This window comes from Typopeltis vanoorti, chromosome 8 (genome assembly GCF_054136105.1).
Source record: "Typopeltis vanoorti isolate ZY-2024b chromosome 8, IOZ_Tvanoo_1.0, whole genome shotgun sequence".
NCBI lineage: Eukaryota > Metazoa > Arthropoda > Arachnida > Uropygi > Thelyphonidae > Typopeltis > Typopeltis vanoorti.
In genome coordinates, this window is record NC_143556.1 from 150124156 (window position 1) to 150151725 (window position 27570).

Consider the following 27570-nt stretch of genomic DNA (forward strand, 5'->3'; position numbering starts at 1 on the left):
AGAACAAATGCTCGAGGAAATACTTGATAACGAAGGATCAGATTTAGATGATTGGGCAGACAGTGATCCAGAACAAGAGGAAGCAGATCTCCCGATAAATGTGAGCTCTGAGTCAAGCGACAGTGATGCAGAACTTCAAACGAGGGGTGACCAAATTTGAGGCCATCCAGCAAGTCATGTTTGCAATCACACCTGAGGTCATGGCATTTCAAAAACTAAATGGCCGAATTCAATAATTTACCACTCTACTTTTGTGGCCAATAGTGGATAATTATAGTGGTGTACACCCCTATGTAAAATGATATTTTTATGATAATAACAACACGCATAAATTTTATTTATAATTTTCATTATTTGTATAACATCTAGTCAATATTTTGACTAAATTTGTTGAATTTTGAACACTAAAGAAGTAAATATAAGTGGAAACTAATAAAAACTTAACTTCTTATTTTTTTCAAAAACCTTGATTTCTTACAACCTGTTTCTGAAGCCCATACCACATGTATAACTAAAATTATTGTTCCAGTTAATTGTCAAAGATGCTAACTAAAAGACAAAAAATAATTATTTTGAATATTCTATAGAAATACTGCACAGTAAGTTTTTAAATAGAACTAAAAATGGTCAGGACACAGGGTTCTTCAAGTCCCAGTAGGCCTAGGATTCAAAGTGTTAATTAAAGAACCATCCATCTCATTTCAGGAATTCCTAATCCATCAGATTTAATGGATTCATAAAGATAAGTAACAGGAACATCATATGGTAATCTACGCCAAGATCTAACTGCTTGATATACTTGTTTATCTAGTCTACTTAGGATGGTCAAAGTTAGCTTTATTAATAAAGAATGGAATAATTTAAGTAACTTGAATTGATTTAATAACACAATGCATTGCTGAGGCTTCAATGAGCTAAATTTACAAAGCTTATCTAGAAATGTTGAAAGTTGAATCGACCGAGGTCGTTGTCATCCAGCAGCCAAAAACGTTAATCCTAAGTATTGCTACTTGTCCAAAATGCTTACAAGGCATGTTCAAAAAAAAGACTGAACTTTTGCTATAAAGACTTTATTGCTCATTTTATAACATTTTAAGCACAAAGTAGTCTCTCTACTGGCGATACACCATTCCCAACATTTCTTCCATTGTTGGAATGCACTTTCTGTGATGATGCGGAGTTCTCTTATTGCATTTCACTGACTCTCCTCTATGGTTTGCAAATGACGTCCTTTCAAAGGGTTTTAAGTTTGGGAAACAGGAAAAAGTCTGCTGGGACTAAGTCCTGAGAATAGGGTGAATGGGACACAACAGATTTCTGATGTTTTGAACTGCAGATGAGGGGCGACATGTGAGCTGGCACATTGTCATGCTGTAACATCTGTCTGGTTTTTCCCACAATTCAGGCCTCTTCCTGCACACAGCATCCCTCGCAAGCATTAAATAAAACTTCATGGTACAACTGTTTGTTTACCATCTGACCACATGGTACAATTTGATCTTTGACTGACTTATCTGTGCTTTTTTTTTTTTTTTGGTTGAGAAGACGCATTCCCCCACCTACCGCAGCAGTTGCATCTTGGTTTCAACATCATAGCCATAAACCCACGTCTCATCTCCTGTTATGATGTTCTTAAGAAAATTTTCATTACCATTTGCATTGGCAAGCAGTTCTTGACTGATTTCAACATGGTTCTCTTTCTGATTGTTAGTCAACAAACAGGGCACGAATTTTGCACGGATGCGACACATCTGAAGTTTTTCATAGGATCTTACTATTAAAATTTGATGACAAGATCTTATGCTGATGCCCACTTTGTCAGCAACCTCTCGGACAGGTAAATGATGATTTCCACGAATCACAGCAGGAACTCTATCGACATGGTTATTGTCTGGTGATGTGGAAGGTTGTCCATGCCTGGGATCTTCATCAACCAACATTCAGCTCATACAGTCCTCCCCATATGCTTGGTTAAGTAATTGAAATGTCTGTAAAATTTTTACCAAGTTTGCAGCAAAATTTCACACACACATATTGTTCTTCAAGCTCTTTCATCGTCACTTTGTCACTAATTCAATGAACAGCTTGTGCTCGCTTCAGCAGATGTAACTCACCGACTAATGCTCACAGTAGAACAGGACAAATGGAAATTTATTGTCAAAACCTACTGCTAAGTGTGCTCAGCAGCCATAGCACACTCTCTATGCTAGTTGGTGCATTTTTTGAACATGCCTCGTATGTTTAAGAGGACATTTGGAATATTAAGGTTGCAAACCTGGACTTGCATTTTCCTATCATAACCTGATGGTACTAGGGTGATGATCAAAGACTTGTCTTCATTGATAGCAAGACTTTTTCAAGTGAAATAACTGAGCAGCACGATCTAATAACTCTAAGACGCATCTTAAGTTTTAGCAACAAGTATCGAATCATCTTCAAATGCCATCACATTTATTTGGCACCCTTCTAATTAAAAGTAATATATGGCAGCATAGATGATAGAAAGCTATTAATAACAATACTCATCGTCATCAAATTCCTGCCATGTACCCTCAAGGGGTGTACAGGATATGATAGTACTACATGAAAAAAATTACATCATTACTAACTTCCTATCTACAATTTTCCTCCAAATCAGTCTGTTACTTGTCAAGGCTCCAACATTATCAGATCTTATATTTCTATCGTCTAAGGCACTTTGTACCGTATCAATCCACCTTTATCTTGGTCTTCCTCTGGGTCGTTTTGCTGCAAACCTGGCAGAGAACACTTGTTTTGCTAATCTTTCTTCGCCCATTCTGTTTAAGCGACCATACCACCTGAGATTAGCTCTGTTAACGCATTCCTGGATGCTGACAATGTCAAGTTCTTTCCTAATATCCTCATTTTTAATATGATATTGCCATTGATGCCATCTGTTCATGCCTCTAATCTTTCTCAGGACTCTCATATCTGCGGTCTCTAGTCTTTGGTCAAATGTTTTACTTCTGACCCAGCTCTCAGATCCATAAGTCAAAACTGGTTTGAACACTGTCTTGTATACAGCTAATTTAGTGTTCCGACTAATTTCTCTCTTATTCCATATGAATTTATTCAATCGACTTCCCACCATACCAGCTCTGCTAATTCTGTTGTCTATTTCTATATTTAATTTACCATCTTCATTAAAAATCGTGCCTAAGTAGCTGAAATGTTTTACTTGTTCCACAGGTTCTCCATTCACAACACAGTTGACATTTTCAAAGATTCTGCCTATTTTCATTGTCTTTGTCTTTTTATTGCTGATCTTCATACCATATCTATTACAACGGTTATTCAATTTAGTCAGAGAATCTTGCAGACTTGTAGCAGATTTATTTAGAAGTATAACATCATCCACATAAAGCAAAGAGCTGACATTGACATCTCCAATTTTGATATCAGGTTTAATACCACTTTCCTTCATAATGTGATCCATATAGATAATGAATAACAGAGGGGATAATGTACATCCTTGTCTCACACCAGATTTAACATTAAACCATCTTCCTGTACTGCCTTCAATTCTAATTGCTGACTTACAACTGAAATAAAGACTAGGTATTGCTTGATATAATGCCCCATTGACACAATATAACTGTAGCATATTGAATAGCTTCTCTCTTGGCACCTTGTCATATACTTTCCAAATCGACAAAACTTAAATACAGATCTTTGTTATGTTCCGATGCTTCTCGACTATTTGTTGTAAAGTGAAGTTCTGATCCTGACAGCCTCTATTTGGCCCGAATCCATCTTGTTCTTCACCAAGCTTTTCTTCCACAATTCTTCTCAACTGTTTCTCAAGTATACTTGCATAGATCTTGCCAGGAACACTCAGTAGGGTAATACCTCTGTAATTCTCACATTCAGTTTTATTTCTCTTTTTATATATGTGTACTATGAGACCTCTACTCCAATCATCGGGAATTCGTCCCCCTGTCCTGGCTTTCTGAACTATGCAGTGCAGCCACTGTAAGACTCTTATACCACCATACTTCAGCATTTCTGGTCGAATATCATATACTCCTGCTGCCTTTAAACATTTCTAGCCTTTGATGGCTTTTTCTACCTCAAGTATGGATATGTATTCCTGACTGCATGCCTGGTCAGTGTTTTTTACAACTGTGCTGTCATCACTGCTTGTTTCATTTAGCAGTTTTTCAAAGTAATTACTCCATACTTGAAGGATATCTTTTTTCTCCCTTTTTCATGTCACCTTTATCATCTCTAACTCCTTTTTCAGCACTCTTTCCTCCATTCCTAAGCTTCTTCAACAACCTCCAGAATATTTTGCCACCTTCTTGATATTTATTTTCTATATTCTTGCCAAAGACACCTTCCATGACTTTTGTTTAGCAAGTTTTACGCAGTATTTAGCATTCTTGCATTTGTCTCTGTATTATCTAAGAGCACAAGATGACTTATTTGGCAGGAACTTTTGATATGCTTTCTTCTTTTCCTTCGCTGCCTCTTTAACTTCCTATGTCCACTAGGGAGTTCTGATTTTTTTATCCTTGTGGACAACCTCACCACATGCCTCTCTGGCAGAATCAATCAATGTTTTCTTCAGGGTTTGCCACTGAATCTCCAAGGTTTGATTCCTGTTTCCAAACTCTTTCATTTTTTCTTCAATAATCTTTGTGCATTTTAGTCTACAGTTCACATCTGAGAGCTGCTCAACTTTTATTCGCTTTAAAACTTTCTTACATGTTATTCTTTTCAATATGAAATTTAATTTTATCCTGCTCAAAACTAAATAGTGATCACTTCCAATTTCAAATCCTCTGTACACCCTGGTGTCCTGCCGCAGGGAGAAAACATTACTATCAACCATAACATAGTCAATGAGACTTTTCTTATTCCTATCTCTTCTCTCCATGTGAATTTGTGCACATTTTTATGTTGGAACACTGTGTTAGTAATAACCAGTCTGTGTCCTGAGTAGAAATCCAACAGATATTTACCATTATTATTAGCTTTGCTCTTTTCTCCAAATTTTCCCAAAATATTTTTGTATGTCTCGCAATCATTTTCTACTCTGATATTTAGATCCCCAACAAGGACCAACTTTTCCTTTTTCATTGTGTCAGTTGCTTTTTCTAAAGCCTCAAAAAATTCCTCCACTTCTACTTTAGTAGAACCTTTTATGAGACCATAGACACAAATAAGTCTCATTGTCCAGTTCCCCATTCTCATATTCGTCCACATTACTCTACTTGAGACTGACTGCCATTCAAGAAGATTAGCCTCGTATTTTGTGTTGAATACTATGGCTACTCCTTCTTTTCCTTGATTGTCATTGCCTGAATATAACATTTTGTATTTATTGCTCAGAAAGATCTCACCAGTTTTTGTCTTTTTTGTTTCAATCACCCCTGTTATGTCGATCTGGTACTTATCTAATTCCTCAGCTAGCTCCATTTCTTTACCATTCAGGCTTCTTATGTTGATAGTACCGATCTTTAATTCTGGTGATGTTGAGTTGGGGTTTATTTTCAGATTTGTTCCAGTAGCTGACTTTTCGCTGTTCGCCCTGGTTCCCTGACGAAAACAACGGGGGCCTTGTTTAACCAGGCAACGCCCCAGCCTGCTGAAATTTTGTCATGTTGTACCATCATTTTTTATTTTGGTTTAACTAATAAGAATACAATTTGGTCGGCTAAATCCCAAATTGCCAGCTCATCCTCATTCGTTTAGTATCCAAGTAGATACTCAACAGGGTGCACCACGAGAAGGTGAGGATTGGACATTAGGTCAGAAGCCCTGGTTGGTTCTCTGCATTCCTTTAAAGGCTATGTAGAGGTCTCCTCTCAGTTATACAGCTTTGACCCCTTAAGCACCCCTAAATAACAATAGTGAAGATAAAATATAAGGATCTCTTTGTCTGACATAAAGAATAGATGAATGGAAGGAATAGATGATGTTTAATCTCTGATAGCAATTGTAATAGATGACTTACTATAATAGATGACTTACTATATAACTCAGAAATTAATGAAGGCAAATTTTCTTCTAAACCAGCAACTGAGTATCACATGCCTCCTGTAACCTTTTGGCAGAAAGACGTAAGAAGAATATGAGACAACCTGAACACTGCAAATTCATCTGGTCCTGTTGGTATTATCTCTCCTATTGTACTCAAATGTTGTGCTCCAGAGCTAATACCTATCCTGTATTGTTTCTTCAATCTTCTGTACTCAGTTATCACCTATCCTTTTTTCGAAATGGGCTGGATATCTGTTAATTTCCATGATATGGGATAGGTGACAACTGAGTACAGAAGATTGAAGAGACAATAGACAAAAGCATACCATCCCACTACTGACCAATTGCCATCCCTTCAATTCCCTCCAAAATAATGGAGATAGTTAGCAATAGCCAACTTCTTCACTAACTAGAAGCTGACCAGTTAATCAGTATGAATTCTGCCAATCCAGATCTCACCGCTGGATATGTGCCATGGAAGGTTTGGAGAAACGTGTGCTGCCGTCCATGATAGGGCCTTTGATCATTGTTTGACATCATGGTCTGCTTTGCAAACCGCCTTCCTTTAGTCTGCCTGTCACACTCTATAAATGAATAACCAGCTTTCTTTTCAGTCGTTCACTGCATGTCATGGTGGATGGCACCCACTCTTCAAACTTTGACACCAATGCAGTACTGCATCGGGGTTTTCTTCTCTTAGCTACTCTGTTTCTCTTATACATAAATGATCTATTCTCAATCACTACAAATCCTGTCCATAGCCTTGGTGACGCAACCTGTAGATCCCAGATATCCCTTACATCAAGATCATCTGCAACCAGTGTCTTAAACAGTGACCTCCATACCATCTTTCAGTGGAACATGGATAACCTGTTCACCTTCAATGCCACCAAAAACTTAATCCTGCTTTTTCTCTCTCAGAAGGTATCTCAGCTCACCTTTTCTCATCCTCAGTAATACACACATCACCAGATAGGATGAACTTCTCTCCATGGACTGACATTGTTATTATTATTATTATTATGTGACACCTCCAGGGAGTCCATAGACTCATTGATGGAGGGTGTGCCAACAGCATTGAACGATTGATCCCCTACTAACTGCGCTCAAACTTAACTTTTTGTGTCTGCCATTAGTAGCAGAGGCTCTACTAATCGACCAATCTTTGCTTGCATTTACCTCCAACCTCTCTTGGCAGAAACACATCACATCAATAGCTTCCACGGTCTCTAAAAATTAGGCAGTCTTTTTGCTCAAGAAGCTATTTTACACCCACCAACTACTAATATAAATTCCAAATCTGCCCATCCTTAGAATACTGCTCATACATTAGGGAGGGATGGTGAACCTAAAATATGCTAAAAAATTTTTTGATGCTGTCCAGAAGAGAGCAATTCAGCTCCTACAAGACCTCTCTCTAGCTCTCCTAAGGTACTTTCGTGGTCATTGTGCCAGAGAATTCACCATCATCATGCCTATCAAGGATTTAGGCCTGGAGTGGCCTGTTCCGACCTTAGAAGTCATCGTTGAATCTTTGTAGAGGACGTCCTGGTTTCTTTTTCCTAATGGCTTGTTTTGGTAATGTTTCTATTTTCATTCTTTGAACGTGTTCCATCCATTTATTTATATTTTTTAATTTTTTCTATTACTGATTCCTGGTTTAATCCTTTCATAATTTCTTTTGTGATCAAATAGAGCAATGGTTCCCAACCTTTTTCCACTTGTGTACCCCTTTTAAGCCCATTTCAATAAATTGTACCCCTTGTTTTTAAAATAACAGTTATTAAATACTGTTGTTCAGCGCCTATCTCAATGTAAGATAGTTTAAATGAGGTAATGAGTTAGGAAAGGAAAATTACTACACTAAAAGTACAAACCACAGATTTTATTTTACAATATTTGTAAAAGCGGTGATTCGAACTTAATATTTATTGTTCCATAACTAACATTTTGCATTTTGTTTACTTCATTTGTTTTTCTGCCATTACTGATTATTTTTCATGTATCCCTGAACGACCCAGCATGTACCACCAGTTGGGAACCGATGAAATAGAGTATATTTTGCAGTTTACATTTCGGCTGTTATTAATCGTTGTTTTTCTTGTTGTTTTATTGTCCAGATTTCACTTCCATACTGGTAGGGCTAATGCATTGTATACTTTTAGTCTGGTTTGTTTTTGAACTAGGTTTGGTTTAAATAAAGAGTTAATTACACCTGTTATTTTTAAATATTTTGCAATTTTTAGGTTTATATATTTTTCATTTTCATATGTAATCATACAACGTAGGTAGTTAAATGAATTCACCTGTTGTAAAATCTTGTTATCTATTACTATTTTAGTTTTTACTGGATCTTGTCCTTTAAAGGCCATAGTTATTTTACAATTTTGTTATTTTTTGATTTTTCTGTTGATATTATCATTCCATAATCTTTGGCTATCTCATTTAGATTTAAAATAGCTTTCTGTAAGTTATCTTCAGAATTTGTAATTATTATTTGGTCATCGGCAAAAAGGAGAGTGTTTTAGTTATTATTATCTGAGACCTCCAGGGAGTCAAGGACTCATCAAGGGAGGCTCTAGGTTACCCAACTTAGCTATCATACCTACCCTTGAATTCATTCACACTAGATGCACTCACTACTCTGGGAGAAAAACCTAGCTTACTACTTTCTTGACTGCAAATAAATTTAATTTCTGTGGATGCCCCTGTGTTCTCTCTCTCTCCACCTTCCATATAACAAAAAATTTCATCAGTTGAAATGCTATAACACCCATTCAAAAGTTTATAGACCTTTATCATATCACCCCTTGTTAATCAGAGTCTGTAATCCACATACTCACAATCTCTCCTCATAATCTAAATCCCATAATCCGGATATAATCTTTGTAACTCTTCTTTGCACCCTTTCCACAGCTTCTTTATCCCCCTTGGAACCCAGGAGACCAAATATGCACACAGTAATCCAAGTGTGGTCTTATCAAAGTCTAATAAAGAGGCAAAATTACTTCCTTATCCCTATGTTACTTCACCCCCGAACAGTACAGAGGAGAGCAATTAGACTTATCAATGATCCATCCCTTACCAACTCTCTCTCTCTTTCCCCACTTTCACACAGACGTGTGGTCTCTGCAGTATGTATATTCTACAAATATTTCCATGGGAAATGCTCATCCGAAACAACATCAATAATTCCTTCGCTCAGTACAAAGCTCATTGGAACACGTGCAGCTGCTGTACAACATCCCTTCACAGTATACCTAGAAACAAACAGAACAAGTTTCTTTTCCTCTTCCTTCATCCTTGCAACTGCTGCACTGTGGAACAGTCTCCCACCTGCTGTGTTTCCCAAGGAATACAATTTAAAGTCATTCAAATCAAATGTAAACAAATTCCTCCTTTCCCAACTCACTACCCATACATGGTACTAATGTACTATAGGTTGACCAACCAACCTCCTGTGTATGGGCCCAACATAAATAAAAAAAAAAAAAAGTCTAGGTTCGCTTCAACATAGCAATTATCCTCTGAGTTGTATTTGCAACTTTTGCTATGTGACCTTTGAACTTTAAATTCTTATCCACCAATACACCAAGATCCCTTGCCTCTTCAGTTTCTTGTAGCATAATCCTGCTAATATAATATGCCGCTGGAACTCTAATCACACCAAAGTGCATAACTTTACACTTACTAACATTAAACTGACAGCCATTTTCGTTTGCCCAGATTTCTAGTCTATTCAAATCATTTTGTAATTGCTGAATATCAGTAGGATCCCTGATTGCCCTGCCTATCTTCGCATCATCAGCAAACAATTGCAAACCTGATGATAGACTCTACTTGATGTCATTAATGTATAGATTGAACAATAATGGCCCAAGGACTGAACCTTGAGGTACACCACTGGTTACCTTAAATCTGGCAGATTCACACCCACTGTATACCACTTTTTGATATCTGTCTGTCAACCATCCCCTGATCCAAGTCAGTAGATTATGTTTCAATCCCATATTCTCCCCTCTAATTCTCCAGTTTACACAACAACCTATCATGTGGTATCCTATGAAATGCCTTAGAAAAATCCAACATTATCATGGTATATCCATTCCCTTTATCCAACTCAGCCATAACATTGTTATAAAATGTGAGCAAATTGCTAAAACATGACCTTCGTTTAGTAAACCCATGCTGTTCCCTGCAGAGTATAGAATGCTTGTCTACCCATTTCTGTATGAGAGTTCTTACCAACTTCTTCTTTAAATCTTCGCTACCACACCAGCGATACTAATAGGTCGGTAGTTAGACATATCAGTTTTTGCACCACCCTTGTGCAATGGAACTATTATTACTAGACACCTCCAGGGAGTCCTAAGACTCATTGAGGGAGGGTACCTATTCTACAACTCTCCTGTCTCCACCACAAACTGCCTCATCTACACCAATGCCATCTACCGTCCATCATCACCACTAGTATTTTCACAGACAATCATAAACATCCATGCCCACGCTTGGATTAGAACCCACAGCCTTTTGGCTGGAGAGCGGATATGCTAACCACTCAGCCAACCAGGCCGGCTAGGTCGTATATTCCTTCCATTCCTGTGGTATCATTCCTGAGTTGAGACTCAAGTTATACAAATGTGTGAAAGGCCTAGCCAATTCAGCTGAACATTCCTTTAACAAATGGGCAGATATTTCATCTGTCCCTGTTGAAAAATTCTTATCCAGGTTATGCAAGAGCTCTTCAACCTCATTTTCATGACCCCCTAACTCTTCATCCAACTTAGCAGTAGCACCATGCTACATGCACCTGGTTGATATATCTTAGCAAAGTGAGCGCTCATTAACTGAACAATCTCCTTAGCTTCCGACACTCGTGTACCATCTGCATTCAATAAAGTTATTCTTCCACATTCATTATTTCTTTTGCTTGCGACATAACGATAAAATTCTTTTGCATTGCCTTTAACTTGCATGGCCAATTTCTTTTCATACTATGTTTTAGCTTTTCTCACAATACTCGTTACTTTTCTCTTTTCTAGCCTGAGCTTTCCCTCTCACTCTTATTCTCACGATATTCTTTCCACATCATCTTCTTGTGGATCTCTAGCTTAATAAGTTCACAGAAATTTAGTATACCTCTATAATTTTTAGAGTCATCTCTACTACCTTTTTCAAATATACAAATCACAATTCCTTTTTTCCATTCTATTGGGGGGTTGCCAGTTGAATAGATTTTATTTTAAAATAATAGGAGTCTTTCTTTAAACCTTGTTCTTGAATATTTATATAGTTCTGAACCTAGCTTATCTTCTACAGGTGATTTTCCGTTTCTTGTTTCTTTCAGGCTGATTTCTAATTCTTCAGTTATTTCCTTTTCATTTTTATTAAATGTTTGCCAGTTATCTTTTTTAAAATATTTATCTGTCCATAATTCTGTATAGAAATTCTTCTCATTTGAATTTGGTGTTTAATTAATTTAATATCTATACTGAAATGTTTTAAAATCTTATATATCTTTGGGTTTTATTTTATGTAAATCATGTTTTAAATTAGAAACGAATTTGTTCCATGATTCTGTCTTTTTCTGACTTCTCTTTTAGCTATGGCTCTTATTTTTTTATATTCTATTTCATATTCTAATATCTTTTACCGTTTAACCATTTATGATAGGCTTCTTTTTTCATTTTGATTATTTCATTGACTATATCATCCCATATCTTCAGTTTTTACCTTTGAATTTTTTTGTCTTTCCTAAGCTTTCATTTGTTGCTGCATTTAGTATCGTTTTTATATTAAACCATTCTATTTCTTCATTTTGTTTTATTTTTTATCTAAGGTTAATTCTTTGTTCATATAGCCATTGTATATTTGTGTCATTTAATAATATAGTTTTGTAAACATATGTTTTAAATTTTCTTTCTGTTCTTATTATTTGTAGCTATTTAGATGGTAATCTTAATTTTATTTTAATGAGGAAGCAGTCACTACTTATTTCATATCCTCTGTGAACTCTAAAATCTCAAGAGAACTTTTGTCTTTTCACTTAAGATAAAATAATCTAATATTGATTTCCATCCTCTTGCTACCTAAGTATATTTATGTATCTTTATGTTTATAGAAAGAATTCATTATTTGAAGGTTATTATAAACTACAAAGTCGATCAGTTTTTTTACCATTCCTGTTTAGAGTACGTTCTCCATATTGAATTCCTATATTATTATTAATTTTTGTGTTTCCAATTATTGCATTTAAGTCTCCTGCTAATATTACATACTGTATATTATTGCGTATAATGCAAGAAATTTATGGTATAAAGTTAGGGGTTCGCATTATATGCGGATCTTAAAAAATATAACATCTTATTAGACTTGCACACACAATCTATACTGCCTATGCAACCAAATCTACTTGACCCACTCTCATTCGGCAACCGAGCATGCTTCGTATCTGCACATAAAGCCAGTTAATGTAAGTACTGCTAATATCTTGCCCGCTTGGCAGGATATTAGCACAGTTATATTGGTTTAACCACAGTTCATTTTAAATATTATTCGGTAAACAAACCTAGCCTGAAAATGAGGCAACAGAAATGTAAACATTCATCTTTTGAAGCAGGATTTAAATTGCATGTCGTGCAGTTTGCAGAAGAACATAATAACAGTGTTGCTATGAGAGAATTCGGTGTTGCAGAGTAATATTAGACTTTGGCGTAAGCAAAAAGACAGTCTTGAAAAAATCCCCAAAACGAAACGTGCCCGTCGTGGAGATGTAGCATCCTTTCCAGAACTCAAAGAAGAGCTAAATGAATGGATTTTGACGCAATGACAAGATGGCATTATAGTAACAAGAAATGCAATTCGTTTTCGAGCTCTACAACTCAAGAATGGTAAATTCAAAGACACACCAGGTATTTCATCTTTTCTTGCTTTGCCTGGATGGTGCAACAGATTTATAGAACGCAAAGCATTAACATTATGACACCGAACAAAAATTGCGCAGAAGTTACCAAAGCAGCTTGAAGAAAAAGTGGAGTCCTTCCATAAATTTATCATAAAATTATGGAGGTGTCACGGATATGAAGTTTCCCAAATAGGCAATATGGATGAAACGCCCATGTACTTTGATATGCCTGGGAATTGAACAGTAAACTCAGTTGGTGAAAAGAGCGTCCTTATAAAAGCAACGGGACATGAAAAAACGCATTTTACTGTTGTTCTAGCATGCATTGCAGATGGAGCCAAATTAAAGCCGACAGTGATATTTAAAAGGAAGACAATTCCGAAGCATATGAAATTTCCACCAGATGTCTTTGTTCGTGCCAATCAGAAAGGTTGGATGGATGAAGAAGGTGTACGATTGTGGCTGGATCGAGTATGGAACATACGTCCAGGCAGCTTGTTATGTCAACAAAGCATGCTAGTCTGGGATATGTTCCGGGCGCATTTAATGGAGGCAAGCAAAGAGAAAGCATGTGAGCTACATACAGACCTAGCAGTCATAATTTGTGGTCTAACTTCCGTTTTGCGGCTGCTTGATGTCACCTTGATTAAGCCGTTTAAAGATCATTTACGTGAAAAATCGAGAGAATGGATGTCATCTGGTTTGGTGAAGATGACAAAGGGTGGGAATTTTCAGAAGTCTGAGATCACCCTAGTCACCAACTGGGTTAAAGAAGCTTGGGATTCGATACCATCTGAAATGATTCAACGCTCATTTCTTAAATGTGGAATAAGTAATTCAATAGATGGATCTGAAGATGACGTCATATACGAAAGTGAGGATGATGCACAACAAAATGGAGAGCATGATGACGATGACAACAACTGCTACACTGATGATGCAATGCCTACAGATGAATTTATAAATGAAATGTTTGATTCAAAAGATGAAGAAGAATTTAAAGGATTTTGATATTTTGTTTTAAAATAAATATTTCTTTCGTTAATTCGTATTGTATTTTGACATTTTGTTTTAAAATAAATATTTCTTTTGTTAATTCGTATTGTTTTATTTATAATGTTAGGGAACAAGATTAACAGATCGCATTACACATGGACATGGCATTTTAGGGCTAGTTTTCAAACAAAATTTCTAGTTCGCATTATACGTGGATCGCATTATAAGCGAAAATATATGGTAATCATTTTATTTATTTTATTATATATATTTTGTAAGTGATTATAAAATTCAATATTATCCTGTTCTCTTCCTTCTTCTGTGGCATATAAACCAATTATTGTTAAATAACCTCCATCTGTTTTTATTCTAGCTTCTATTATTCTTTCATTCTATAATTTATAATGTTTTAACTGTTTTGAAAGGGGGAGTTATGAATCCAAATCATAACTCCTGCTTGTGCTCTTTGGTATCTGTCAACTCCACTATATACTACATTAAAATTTTTGGTTCTCGTCGTTACTTTTGATTTCTTTTTGTTTCAGTGATTATTACTGTTATTTGAAAATTTCTTTCATTTAATATTTGGTCTAATTCTATTTCTTTATATGCTATTCCTCTTACGTTCCCGTTTGCTATATGTATTATTTGTCGTTTCCATTTTTGTTTTACCTTTTGAATTCCAGGGTTGTTTTCCATAGAATCAATTTGATTATCTTTTTCGGTCAGCTTAAAAGTAGAATAATATTCTCCATGTCAGGTGACTACCTGGCAATGGATAGTCCAGTGGTAGGGCTGCTACCTTAAAGCTTCTGAACTAGCCTTCTTCCAAATTTAAACCCATAGGAGGAATAGGGTATATATTGAAGGGGAAAGAGTAGATTATAGTAGAATAGAGTAGAATTATGGCAGAGGTTTATAGAGGGGACATAGACATAAGGCCAAAAATGGAAAGACCCCATGGTCCTTGAGCCAAGGAACTGGCAAACATAATTCCTTCTTTTGTTGTTAGGCCTTTTAAATTTAAATTTCTTTAACTAGTTCTAACACACTCGAATCCCTTAGTATATTCAATTACATGCTGTCTCAGGTAATTATCACTTCATAACTGCATAAAATCCATTCTTCCTCCCATGTGCCCTCTCTTCTCCAATCTATATCCTAATAATTGAAATCTCCCATAATAATTACTTGTCCTCCACTCATTGAGTCTGTTTGCTGTTGCGTGCTATCTCCATCTTTTCCATCCACTGGTCTATAGCAGTATCCAACTGTATTTTGTTCTGCTGCCACTATCCCACACCAGATAGCCTCAAAATGTGCTATTTTCACTGGCCTGCAGTTGAACTTCTGCTCTCTTTGATTGCAGTTACAGATATCATTAGTAACACTCCTTGTTCCATTCTTTTCTCTCTATCCTCTCTGAACACACTATACCTTTCACATTCTATCCCACTAGTTATTATACACATTCCTACACTCAACTGCCTCACTGATGTCTGCATATCCACTCAACAGCTTAACCCCCCCCCCCCCCCCAAGCTCTAGTTTCTCTGATTGTGCACTTTTACTTTATTCAATGACACTTTTTCCAGTCTTTGAACACCAAATCTATTCAAATGCAAACCATCCTTCTGGTATAAGTCCTTTCACTCATCAGATTCATTCCACAGAATTCCATATTGCTCCTCCTGTATGACCAATGCATCAAGTCATTTGCTATTTTAGCCCCTCATTCTGAGCTGTATTCTGTCATACCGTGGCATCAACTCACTGTCTTAACTCTCTCTCTCATGCCATACTTCCTCATTTTAAATCATTTATTCCAGCCACTATGATCATTTCTTTCACCCTACCCTTTTTGTGGTCTAATAGCCCACTGACATCATTACTTTTCACACTATGAAAGCATGATTTTATTAAACTCTCATCAATCCTTTTATGATTGAATTGCCATACAACACTCTCCCCTTGATTTTTCTTTCTCTCTAGGTTCTCATTTTTCTTATCTCGCATTTCTTTCTTTCTGTTATCAGCTGATACACTCGCCAAACATTTTGCATTCACTGCAGCTCCTGCTTCGCCCTATGTATCACTCTGTGCATCCGAGCTATCTCCCTCATTGCAGCCAACTCTTCATTCTTTACGTCAGTTATACTATTCTTTCATTCAACACTTACTCTCTCAATCATGTCACATTTAATCTCACTTTCAATCTTATCTGGCATTACAACACACATCTTCAGTTGTATTCTGAGTTCCATCCTCTACTTCAATCTTGTGATCTTTGATCTAAGACACACTTTTGATCCTAGCTCTCATGGTACTTTCCCACTACTGTTGCTTTCAAACCAAATTCCAGCTGCCTTCAGTAATGCATACGTTTTACAGATATTGCACTGCACAAAGTTGCTTTAATTAAATTCTTTAAACAATGACGACTTGGCGGCCATTGTTCTGCTTCACTTCAGTGCCATGTGCTATGCTACGCAACTTACTGTAACTTAATTTGCAAAATTAACTAAACTAACACTATTTTAAACAAATTTTTAACTTGAACTAATTAACTCTACAATACAGTCTGATTCGAACACGATCTTTTATACTGATAACACTGTTTTTTTTTTAAAAAAAAAAAAAACAACTTGGCTTTTGGAGCTCTCCAAACACAGTCCTATCACCATGCACCACCTCTTATTATGAATCGTTATAAATTTTTTATGCCGATTAATTAATTTATCTAATTAATAAGTTATTTTATGCAGTTATGATTTACTACCATCTTTAAATTTGATTACATTTCTGTCGACTGAATGGCCATGTACGGTCTGTAAGTTTTGATAAATTTTCATTTTTTTATAATAGATTTGAGTATATTGTATGGTAGTAAATGCTAAAATAGACTAGTATCTACATATATTTTATGCAGTCATGACATCCCTAACTTTTCTTAATTTTTTTTTGATATTTCGAAGCTATTCGGTTCATCTGCATGTTTTTTCAAATTGGTGAGATCTTTAAAAATATTCCAATATATTTATTTAAAAAAAAGTGGACCTGCATTCTTCAAACCAATATTTTGCAGAATAGTTTAAAAAATTTAGGAGTTATAGTAATAGAAATGTTTGAATTGAGATGAATGAGTAGCATTTTATTTTTTGGGGATGTAAATAGTCCTTGACTTTTTTAAGCAGTGGAGTAATGATTCATAAACAAGAGAAGAGTTAACATGTCCTGGGATCTTGAGAGGAATACTCTTCATCTTAGTTGCAGTAAAGTCATCAGGAGCATTCTAGCAGACAGTATGATTGTTCTATAATAAATTTAGTTTAATCCTTTATCCAAGTGTGAGCAAACAAAGTTTGCGCCTGAAAGTATCTTCAGGACTGGGTTAAGGTGATACAACACCTGGGCAACTCGTTGCAAAGGTGGAGCAAGCTACCAACACTCCTATCTTAGTATCTCCTATAATGCAAAACACATCTCCTTGCGGATATGTCTAATGTTATGCATTAAGGGAATGCACAACATTATTTTTCAGTATGATTCAATATGATTTTCAGTATGAGCCATTATTTTCAGTATGATTGTTCAATCATACAACAAAGACAATCTGAATGCAATGGAGAATGAACAAAGTTATTAGGCGCTGAAATATGGGTGGTAAAGCAGGAAATACTCTAAAAGGCTGCAAAATTTGGAAACTGATCAGAAAATCGATAATTTCTTGTTCCAATATTAATCTTGCCAACGCACATCTATTTGATAATCATGACATATTGAGCAAAATACATAAAAATAAATTCTCTTTAGCTTTCTTGTTCATATGTAAAGTCATTATTTAAAACATACTGTGTCGGACACACATGTCTGTTGAACATCTGATATGATGACCTTGACATGCCGAAGTAGAGGTTGCAGTTCAGTTGTGTAAGGCTTTAATCATTTACATATGGATTATTATGCACAGATGTAGTTGTCTAATTTTCACTAGGAATCAAAACTGGAAAATGAGGATATATTAGAAAAGATCCAGGGACAATGCAATTCACTAAAATGGTTTTTCCAGTCTTTGGAATGGCATAGGAATACATATTAATGGAATGCCATTTACACAGCTTTTTGAATAGGAGCATGAAGTGACTGGGAGATATAAGTTGGTGAGGGATTGTTATCATATTAATCTAGAAGAGATTATTTATAGAAGGGGGGAGAGACAGGAGTAGAATAAGAGGCCTTCCCTAGGAACTATATAAGGAGGCTGTCAGCAAGGGGTGAGGATTCAAGTTTTTTGCATGGGAATAGTTGATGAGTGCAGTGCTTCACCTGAGGGTGTTGTGATTACAGAAACACGAATTTAAAGCATGATTCAGTTAGCTTCTTTGTGATAGTTATTGGGATTTCGTATAGGGTTTCTCCCCATCCCTTAGGACAGATTGAGCCTCCTAATGAGGGATAAAGTATGTATTTTATGACTGTAAATCATAAAACCTGTGTGTGTGTTCGTTCATGGGCCAGTCCTCCTATTCGGAGGGACGAAAAACCTGAATTTCTAGGTGAAAAATCTCTCTATCGCTGTATGAGAGCAGCTAATTCACCTTTAATCGAAAGAGACCAGATAAAGTTCATGTCATCGATGGGAATCAATCCCAGATCTTTCCAACCAAAGGGTTTTCGACTATACTGACTGGGCTACGGAGGCTCTTATGTGATAAGTAAGGACCTCCCATGTTGAGTGTTTTGAATCCATGGAGATCGGATGTTATTTCTAGTATTTAACCTGAGCTTTTATTTCACTTACTATACTTGTTTCATCATCATAAATTCCTAACATGCACCCCTTAAGGGTGCATGTTAGGAATTTATGATGATGAAACAAATATAGTAAGTGAAATAAAAGCTCAGGTTAAATACTATAACTATCACAAAGAAGCTAACTGAATCATGCTTTGTACAGGATATGATAGTACTACATGAAATATTTACATCATTACTAACTTCCTATCTGCAATTTTCCTCCAAACCAATCCATTACCTGTCAAGATTCCAACATTATCAGATCTTATATTTCTGTCTTCTAAGGCACTTTTTACCATATCAATCTACCTATTTCTTGGTCTTCCAATGGATCTTTTTTTCTGCCAGCCTGGCAAAGAACAGTGGTTTTGCTAATCTGTCCTCTCCCTTTCTGTTTAAGTGACCATACCACCTGAGATTAGCTCTGCTAAAACATTCCTGGATGCTAACAATGTCAAGTTCTTTCTAATATCCTCATTTTTAATATGATATTGCCATTGATATTATCACTTCATGCCACTAATCTTTCTGAGGATTCTCATCTCTCTAGTCTTTGGTAAAGTGTTTTTACTTCTAACCGAGCTCTCAGATCCATAAATTAAGATTGTTTTGAACACTGTCTTATATACAGCTAATTTAGTGTTTTGACTAATTTCTCTCTTATTCCATATACTTTATTTAGTGGACTTCTTACACCTGCTTTGCTGATTCTGCTGTTCTATTTCCATATTTAATTTATTATCCTCACTAAATGCCTAAGTAGCTGAAATGTTTTACTTGCTCTATATGTTATCCATTCACAATGCAGCTGACATTTTCAATGATTTTGCCTATTTTCATTGTCTTTGTCTTGTTATTGCTGACCATAATACCATATCTATTACAACAGTTATTCAATTTAGTCTGGGAATCTTGCAGACTTGTAGTGGATTTATTTAGAAGTATAACATCATCTGCATAAAGCAAAGAGCTGACATTAACATCTCCAATTTTGATATCAGATTTAATACCACTTTCCTTCATAATCTGATTCATATAGATAATGAATAACAGAGGGGATAATGTACATCCTTGTCTGTCACCAGATTTAACATCAGACCATCTTCCTGTAATTCCTTCAATTCTAACTGCTGACTTATAACTCAAATAAAGACAAAGCATTGATTGATGTAATACCCAACTGACATCTTACAACTGTAGTGTCTTGAATAACTTCTCTCTTGGCACCTTGTCATATGCTCTTTCAAGATTTATAAAATTTAAATACAGATCTTTGTTATATTCCCATGCTTTCTCAACTATTTGTCGTAAAGTGAAGATCTGATCCTGACAGCCTCTATTTGGCCTGAATCCAGCTGTTCTTTACCAAGCGTCTCTTCCACAATCCTTCTCAATTGTTTGTCAACTATACTTGCATAAATCTTACCATAAATCTACACTCAGTAGAGAAATACCTCTGTATTTCTCACATTCAGTTTTATTTTCCTTTTTATCTTATATATAGGTACTATGAGAGCTCTACTCTAGTCATCTGGAATTCATCCCTCTGTCCAGGCCTTCTGAACTATGCAGTGCAGCCACTGTAAGACTTTTATACCACCATACTTCAGCATTTCTGGTCGAATATCATCTACTCCTGCTGCCTTTCCACATTTCAAGCCTTTGATGGCTTTTTCTACTTCTAGTATGGATATGTATTTCTGATTGTATACCTGGTAAGTGTTTTTTACCACTGTGCTATCACTGCTTGTTTCATTTAGCAATTATTCGAAGTAATTACTCCATACTTCAAGGATATCCTTTTCTCCTGTTTTCATGTGACCTTTATCATCTCTAACTACTTTTATATCCCTCTTTCCTCCATTTCTAAGCTTCTTCAACAACCTCCAGAATATCTTACCACCTTCTTGATATTTATTTTCTGTGTTCTTACCAAAGTCTTCCCATGACTTTTGTTTAGCTAGTTTTACACAGTGTTTAGCTTTCTTACATTTGTCTCTGTATTCTCTAAGAGCACAATCTGACTTTTTTGCGAGGAACTTTTGATATGCTTTCTTCTTTTCCTTCACTGCCTCTGTAACTTCCTGTGTCCACCATGGAGTTCTGATTTTTCTATCCTTGCAGACAACCTCACTGCATGCCTATCTGCAGAATCAATGTTTTCTTCAGGGCTTGCCACTGAATCTCCAAGATTTGTTTCCTGTTCTCAAACTCTTTCATTTTTCCTTCAATAATGTTTCTGTATTTTAGTCTACAGTTCACATCTGAGAGCTGCTCAACTTTTATTCACTTTAAAACTTACAGAACAGGAATCAAACCTTGGAGATTCAGTGGTAAACTCTGAAGAAAACATTGATTGATTCTGCCAGAGAGGCATGTGGTGAGGTTATCTGTAAGGATAAAAAAATCAGAACTCCCTGGTGGACACAGGAAGTTAAAGAGGCAGTGAAGGAAAAGAAGAAAGCATACCAAAAGTTCCTGTCAAATAAGTCAGCTTGTGCTTTTAGAGAATATAGAGACAAATGCAAGAATGCTAAACACTGTGTAAAACTAGCTAAACAAAAGTCATGGGAGGACTTTGGCAAGAATATAGAAAATAAATATCAAGAAGGTGGCAAAATATTCTGGAGGTTGTTGAAGAAGCTTAAGAATGGAGGAAAGAGTGCTATAAAAGGAATTAGAGATGATAAAGGTGACATGAAAACGGGAGAAAATGATATCCTTGAAGTATGGAGTAATTACTTTGAAAAACTGCTAAATGAAACAAGCAGTGATGACAGCACAGTGGTAAAAAACACTGACCAGGCATGCAGTCAGGAATACATATCCATACTTGAAGTAGAAAAAGCCATCAAAGGCTTGAAATGTGGAAAGGCGGCAGGAGTAGATGATATTCGACCAAAAATGCTGAAGTATGGTGATATAAGAGTCTTACAGTGGCTGCACTGCATAGTTCAGAAAGCCTGGACAGAGGGACGAATTCCCGATGATTGGAGTAGAGCTCTCATAGTACCCATATATAAAAAGGGAAATAAAACTGAATGTGAAAATTACAGAGGTATTTCCCTACTGAGTGTTCCTGGCAAGATCTATGCAAGTGTACTTGAGAAACGGTTGAGAAGAATTGTGGAAGAAAAGCTTGGTGAAGAACAAGCTGGATTCAGGCCAAATAGAGGCTGTCAGGATCAGATCTTCACTTTACGACAAATAATCGAGAAAGCATGGGAATATAACAAAGATCTGTATTTAAGTTTTGTCGATCTGGAAAAGGCATATGACAAGGTGCCAAGAGAGAAGCTATTCAATATGCTGCAGTTATATGGCGTCAATGGGGCATTATATCAAGCAATACTTAGTCTTTATTTGAGTTGTAAGTCAGCAGTTAGAATTGAAGGAAGTACAGGAAGATGGTTTAATGTTAAATCTGGTGTGAGACAAGGATGTACATTATCCCCTCTGTTATTCATTATCTATATGGATCACATTATGAAGGAAAGTGGTATTAAACATGATATCAAAATTGGAGATGTTAATGTCAGCTATTTGCTTTATGCGGATGATGTTATACTTCTAAATAAATCCGCTACAAGTCTGCAAGATTCTCTGACTTAATTGAATAGCTGTTGTAATAGATATGGTATGAAGGTCAGCAATAAAAAGACAAAGACAATGAAAATAGGTAGAATCATTGAAAATGTCAACTGTGTTGTGAATGGAGAACCTGTGGAACAAGTAAAACATTTCAGCTATTTAGGCACGATTTTTACTGAAGATGGTAAATTAAATATAGAAATAGACAACAGAATCAGCAAAGCTGGTATGGTGGGAAGTCATTTGAATAAATTCACATGGAATAAGAGAGAAATTAGTCAGAACACTAAATTAGCTATATACAAGACAGTGTTCAAACCAATTTTAACTTATGGATCTGAGAGCTGGGTCAGAAGTAAAACACTTGACCAAAGACTAGAGACCACAGATATGAGAGTCCTGAGAAAGATTATAGGCTTGAACAGATGGCATCAATGACAGTATCATATTAAAAACGAGGATATTAGGAAAGAACTTGACATTGTCAGCATCCAGGAATGCGTTAGCAGAGCTAATCTCAGGTGGTATGGTCACTTAAACAAAATGGGCGAAGAAAGATTAGCAAAACAAGTGTTCTCTGCCAGGTTGGCAGCAAAACGACTCAGAGGAAGATCAAGCTGTAGGTGGATTGATACGGTACAAAGTGCTTTAGATGATAGAAATATAAGATCTGATAATGTTGGAGTGTTGACAAGTAACAGACTGATTTGGAGGAAAATTGCAGATAGGAAATTAATAATGATGTAATTTTTTCATGTAGTACTATCATATCCTGTACACCCCTTGAGGGTACATGGGAGGAATTTGATGATGATAAAACTTACATGTTCCTATTTTCAATTTGAAATTCAATTTTATCCTGCTCAAAATTAAATGGTTATCACTTCCAATTTCAAATCCTCTGTACACTCTGGTGTCCTGCACCAGGGAGAAAGCATCACTATCAACAATAACATAGTCAATGAGACTTTTTTTATTACTTGTGTCTTCTCTCCGTGTGAATTTGTGCACATATTTATGTTGGAACATTGTGTTAGTAATAAACATTCCATGTCCTGAGCAGAAATCCAACAGGTATTTGCCATTATTATTAGCTTTGCTCTTTTCTCCAATTTTCCCAAAATATTTTTGCATGTCTGACAATCATTTCCTACTGTGTTAATTAGATCCCCGACAATGACCAACTTTTCATTTTTCGTTGTGTCATTTGCTTTCTGTAAAGCTTCAAAAAATTCCCCCACTGCTACCTTAGTAGAACCTTCTGTGGGACCATAGGCACAAATAAGTCTCATTGTCCAGTTTCCTATTCTGATATTTTCCCACATTACTCTGCTTGAAATTGCCTGCCATTCAAGAAGATTAGCCTCGTATTTAGTGTTGAATAATATGGCTATTCCTTTTCCTTGATTGTCATTTCCTGAATATAACATTTTGTATTTTTTGCTCAGAAAGATCTCACCAGTTTTTGTCTTTTTTTGTTTGTCACCACTTTTATGTCGATCTGGTTCTTATGTAATTCCTCAGCTGGCTTCATTTCTTTGCCATTCAGGCTTCTTATGTTGATAGTACTGATCTTGAAATCTGATGTAGAGTTGTGGTGTGTGTGTGTGTGTGTGTGTGTGTGTGTGTGTGTGTGTGTGTGTGTGTGTGTGTGTTAGGATTTTTTCCAGTAGCTGACTTTTCGCTGTTTGCCTGGTTCCCTGGTGAAAACAACAGGGGCCTTGTTTAACTGGGCAATGACCCAACTCTCATGAAATTCTGTTAAGTTGTTCCATCATTTTGTTGTGGTTTAAGTCAATAAGAATATACTTTGGTTGGCTAAATCCAAAATTGCCAGCCCATCCTTGTTCGTTCAGTATCTAGGTAGATAACTAACAAGGTGCACCATGACAATGTGAGGACATTAGGTCAGAAGTCCTGGTCAGTTCTCTGCATTCCTTTTAAAGGCTGTGTGGAGATCTCTCAGTTATACAGCTTTGACCCTTAGGCACACCTATATTGTATATATTTTTTTCAGCCATATGAAAAATAGAAATAAAGCAACTGTTAAAGTGTTATTTAATTAGTACCAGTCATCCAGTGTTAATTTTCTGTGACTTGCTAAATATAGGTGCCTGCCCATCTTTTTAAAGGTTACTTCATTTGTGATAATAGTGGTTTATTCAAAAATTTATTAGAAGCATAGCTGTGTGGTTATGTTAATACATATAAGCACATTCTGATTTTAATCTGTAAGAGATAAGTAAGAACAGTTGTTAATTTAAAAGGAATATCGTTCTGATGATTAAAGGGATAAGATATCTTTCCTATCGAATTTAAAATAAAACCAGACAGGCATCAATGACAAATCCATTGAAAAAGTTTCATTTTTGTATAAGATGGCACATTATTTTATTTTGCTAATTGTTTTATTCATTAATTAATAGTTATTGAATAATTATTGAATGATTATTCATTTATTGAATTTTTTTCATGTAGTACTATCATATCCTGTACACCCCTTGAGGGTACATGGCAGGTAATTGATGATGATGATGCTCTCAAACTTTTGTATAAGTTTGAGCATAATCTCATTTATTGCATACTTGATATTACATTGAAATACGTGAATTGAGAAATTATATGGATTTTCATAACTTTAAAACTTGTTTTTACAGGGTACATCTGTTCCCTAAAGAAGCAGCATTCCTCTGCAAAACAGAGGAATGCTGCTTGTTTAGGGAACAGCTTGGAATATATCTTAGGTGGAAGTCAGTCATGTCTAAACCATTTAATGCCAGAATCAGATGAATGAAGAATGATGACAATGTAAACAGTTGCCTTTAAGATATAGAATAGATCAGACTATTAGTAATAATGCCATTCAAAAATAATTTCCCCCTTAAATCCTCAATATTCTGTGAGTAATGCTAATGTGTTATGTCCTAACCTCTTCAACATGTTGGCCAAAGGTTTTTAGATCCTCATTTTATTTTATTTATATATATATATATATATATATATATATATATATATATATATATATGACTAAAGACAGAACACCAGAATGAAATTATGATATTTATTTTAATTGAGAACACGACGTTTCATTCTAATTGCACAGGAATTCTTCAGGTGTAAACATACAAACTAGTAGACAAAACAATAAGGACTAACAGAGGTGTCAGCTGTTATTCAGTTATAGAAGACACTGATGTAATATTTCTAATTGTTCAGAATGTTGTTCGTGTTTACACATTCATGTGAACCTGTTTTGCTAATGAAAACTAGGATGTACTGACCCAAGTTAATACTTGGGTTAATATTTAGATGTTTAGAATGTAATGCCGTTTCCAAAGACTCCCAAATTTTTCTCTCTGTTGTCTCGTTTCAACTGTGTAATAGTTCCAATTTATCCCATAAAACTTCTCATTTGTGAAGCATCTTGTGGGCCATAATAAATTTAGTTTAATCAAGTGTCAGCAAACAAAGTTTGCACCTGAAGTATTTTCAGGACTGAGGCAACTTGTGGTAAAGGTGGACCAAGCTCTCATCACATCTTGTCTTACTATCTCCCATAATGCAAAGCACATCTCCTTGAAGACATGTAATGCTATGCATTAAGGGAAGGGCCACTACCCAGACCGGTTTCGACCTTTATTGAGGTCTTGTCAGTGGGAGCCAGATCCAGAGGTGATGATACCAAGGTGGAAGCAATAGAGAAGTCATATTTACCTATATGAGTTGCCTAAAGGTGTCTCACCTTATTATTAAATTACTCTGGGTTTAGAGATAGATGTTGGAGGTTTTTTCCCACTTGGTTAGACTATAATAAATTTAGTTTAATCCTTTATCCAAGTGTAAACAAACAAAGTTGGTATCACCACCTCTGGGTCTGGCTCCCACTGACGAGACCTCGATAAAGGTCGAAACTGGTCTGGGTAGTGGCCCTTCCCTTAATGAATAGCATTATACATGTCTGCAAGGAGATGTGATGAGAGCTTGGTCCACCTTTACCACAAGTTGCCTCAGTCCTGAAGATACTTCAGGCACAAACTTTGTTTGCTTACACTTGGATTAAATTAAATTTATTATAGTTTAACCAAGTGGGAAAAAAAATCTTCCAACATCTTGTGGGCCAGCTGAAGAGAGAGAGAGCACATGTGATGACAAAGCTTGAGGTTTATGGTATCCAATATCTTGAATGTATTCTTCAATGCATTGTTCAATTGATTTTTCTGTCTGTCCATATTAAGATGACCAGCAGTTGCACCATAGCTGATAACCATATAGATAATGAAGTGGGCTGTGTTGAGGGTTTGCGGATCACAGTAGTGATCTCATCTTGATAAAAGGAATAAATATTACTTTGATTTTATATTCCTTAAAGTATTTTTGCTAGTTTTATGGAAGTAGAACTAATATATGGAAGAGTGATGAATCTTCTGCGTGTTTTTTTTTTTTTTTTTTTTTTTTTTTTTTTTTTTTTTTCCCGTTAGAAATTTCTCTGGTCTCATGTTGGTTGAGTAGTCTGCAGATAATGTGGTCATTATAACCATTTTGAAGGAAAGTGTTTCTTAAATGTTGAAGTTCTTTGGCTACTTCATCTTTGTTAGTGATGATTGACAGGCTCTTGCTCCTAGTATGGAAATAATACCCAATTGTCTATAATGATGGAACGAGACATGTAGATACCTGTCAGTATGTGTAGGCTTTCAGAATATAAAGACTTTTAATTTACACAATTCCTTAGTTAATAGAAGGTATAGAAATGGGAGTTAACCATTATGTTCTAATTCATGGGTGAATTTTATGTTAGAGTGTTGGTGATTCAGGTACTGATGAAAAAGATGAAGTGAAGGTAGTCCATGGTTACAGACTAAGAATATATATTATCAACATACCTTTTCCATAATCTTGGTTTATGATGGTATTCTTCTAGGGCCTTGTTGTTGAATGCTTCCATATAAAGATTTGCTAAAACTGGCAAAAGAGTACTTGACTGGCCATGGGGACCAGAGTTCTCTTTGTATATTGTATTTTTATATTTGAAGTATCCAGATTAAATACATTGTTTGAGGAGTACCATAACCTTCTTAGAGAATTTGTCTTGTAGCAGTTGATTGTATCATCAGTAGGAACATTGGTAAACAAATTAACTACATCAAAACTTGCTAAAATGTCATGTTCATCAAGGATAATATTGCTGATGCTTGGAACAACATGCCCAGAGATTTTAATAAAGGATAGTAATTGTTCTAGTAATACTTGAGTTAATTTTGCTGTATTGATTGAAA

General features: G+C 35.8%; 1 protein-coding gene across 3 annotated transcripts in view; it reads left to right on the forward strand.

Annotated features, from left to right (window-relative positions):
* jet (F-box and leucine rich repeat protein jetlag) overlaps positions 1-27570 on the forward strand; it is a 70705-nt gene that overhangs the window by 42164 nt on the left and 971 nt on the right. The window contains exon 4 of one of the 3 annotated variants that reach the window (XR_016548699.1): positions 14034-14146. The exons of the other annotated variants lie outside the window; for them this stretch is intronic. The gene's annotated coding sequence lies outside the window, so the exon portion shown is untranslated. The remainder of the gene's footprint in view (positions 1-14033; positions 14147-27570) is intronic. 3 annotated transcript variants of the gene reach the window in all.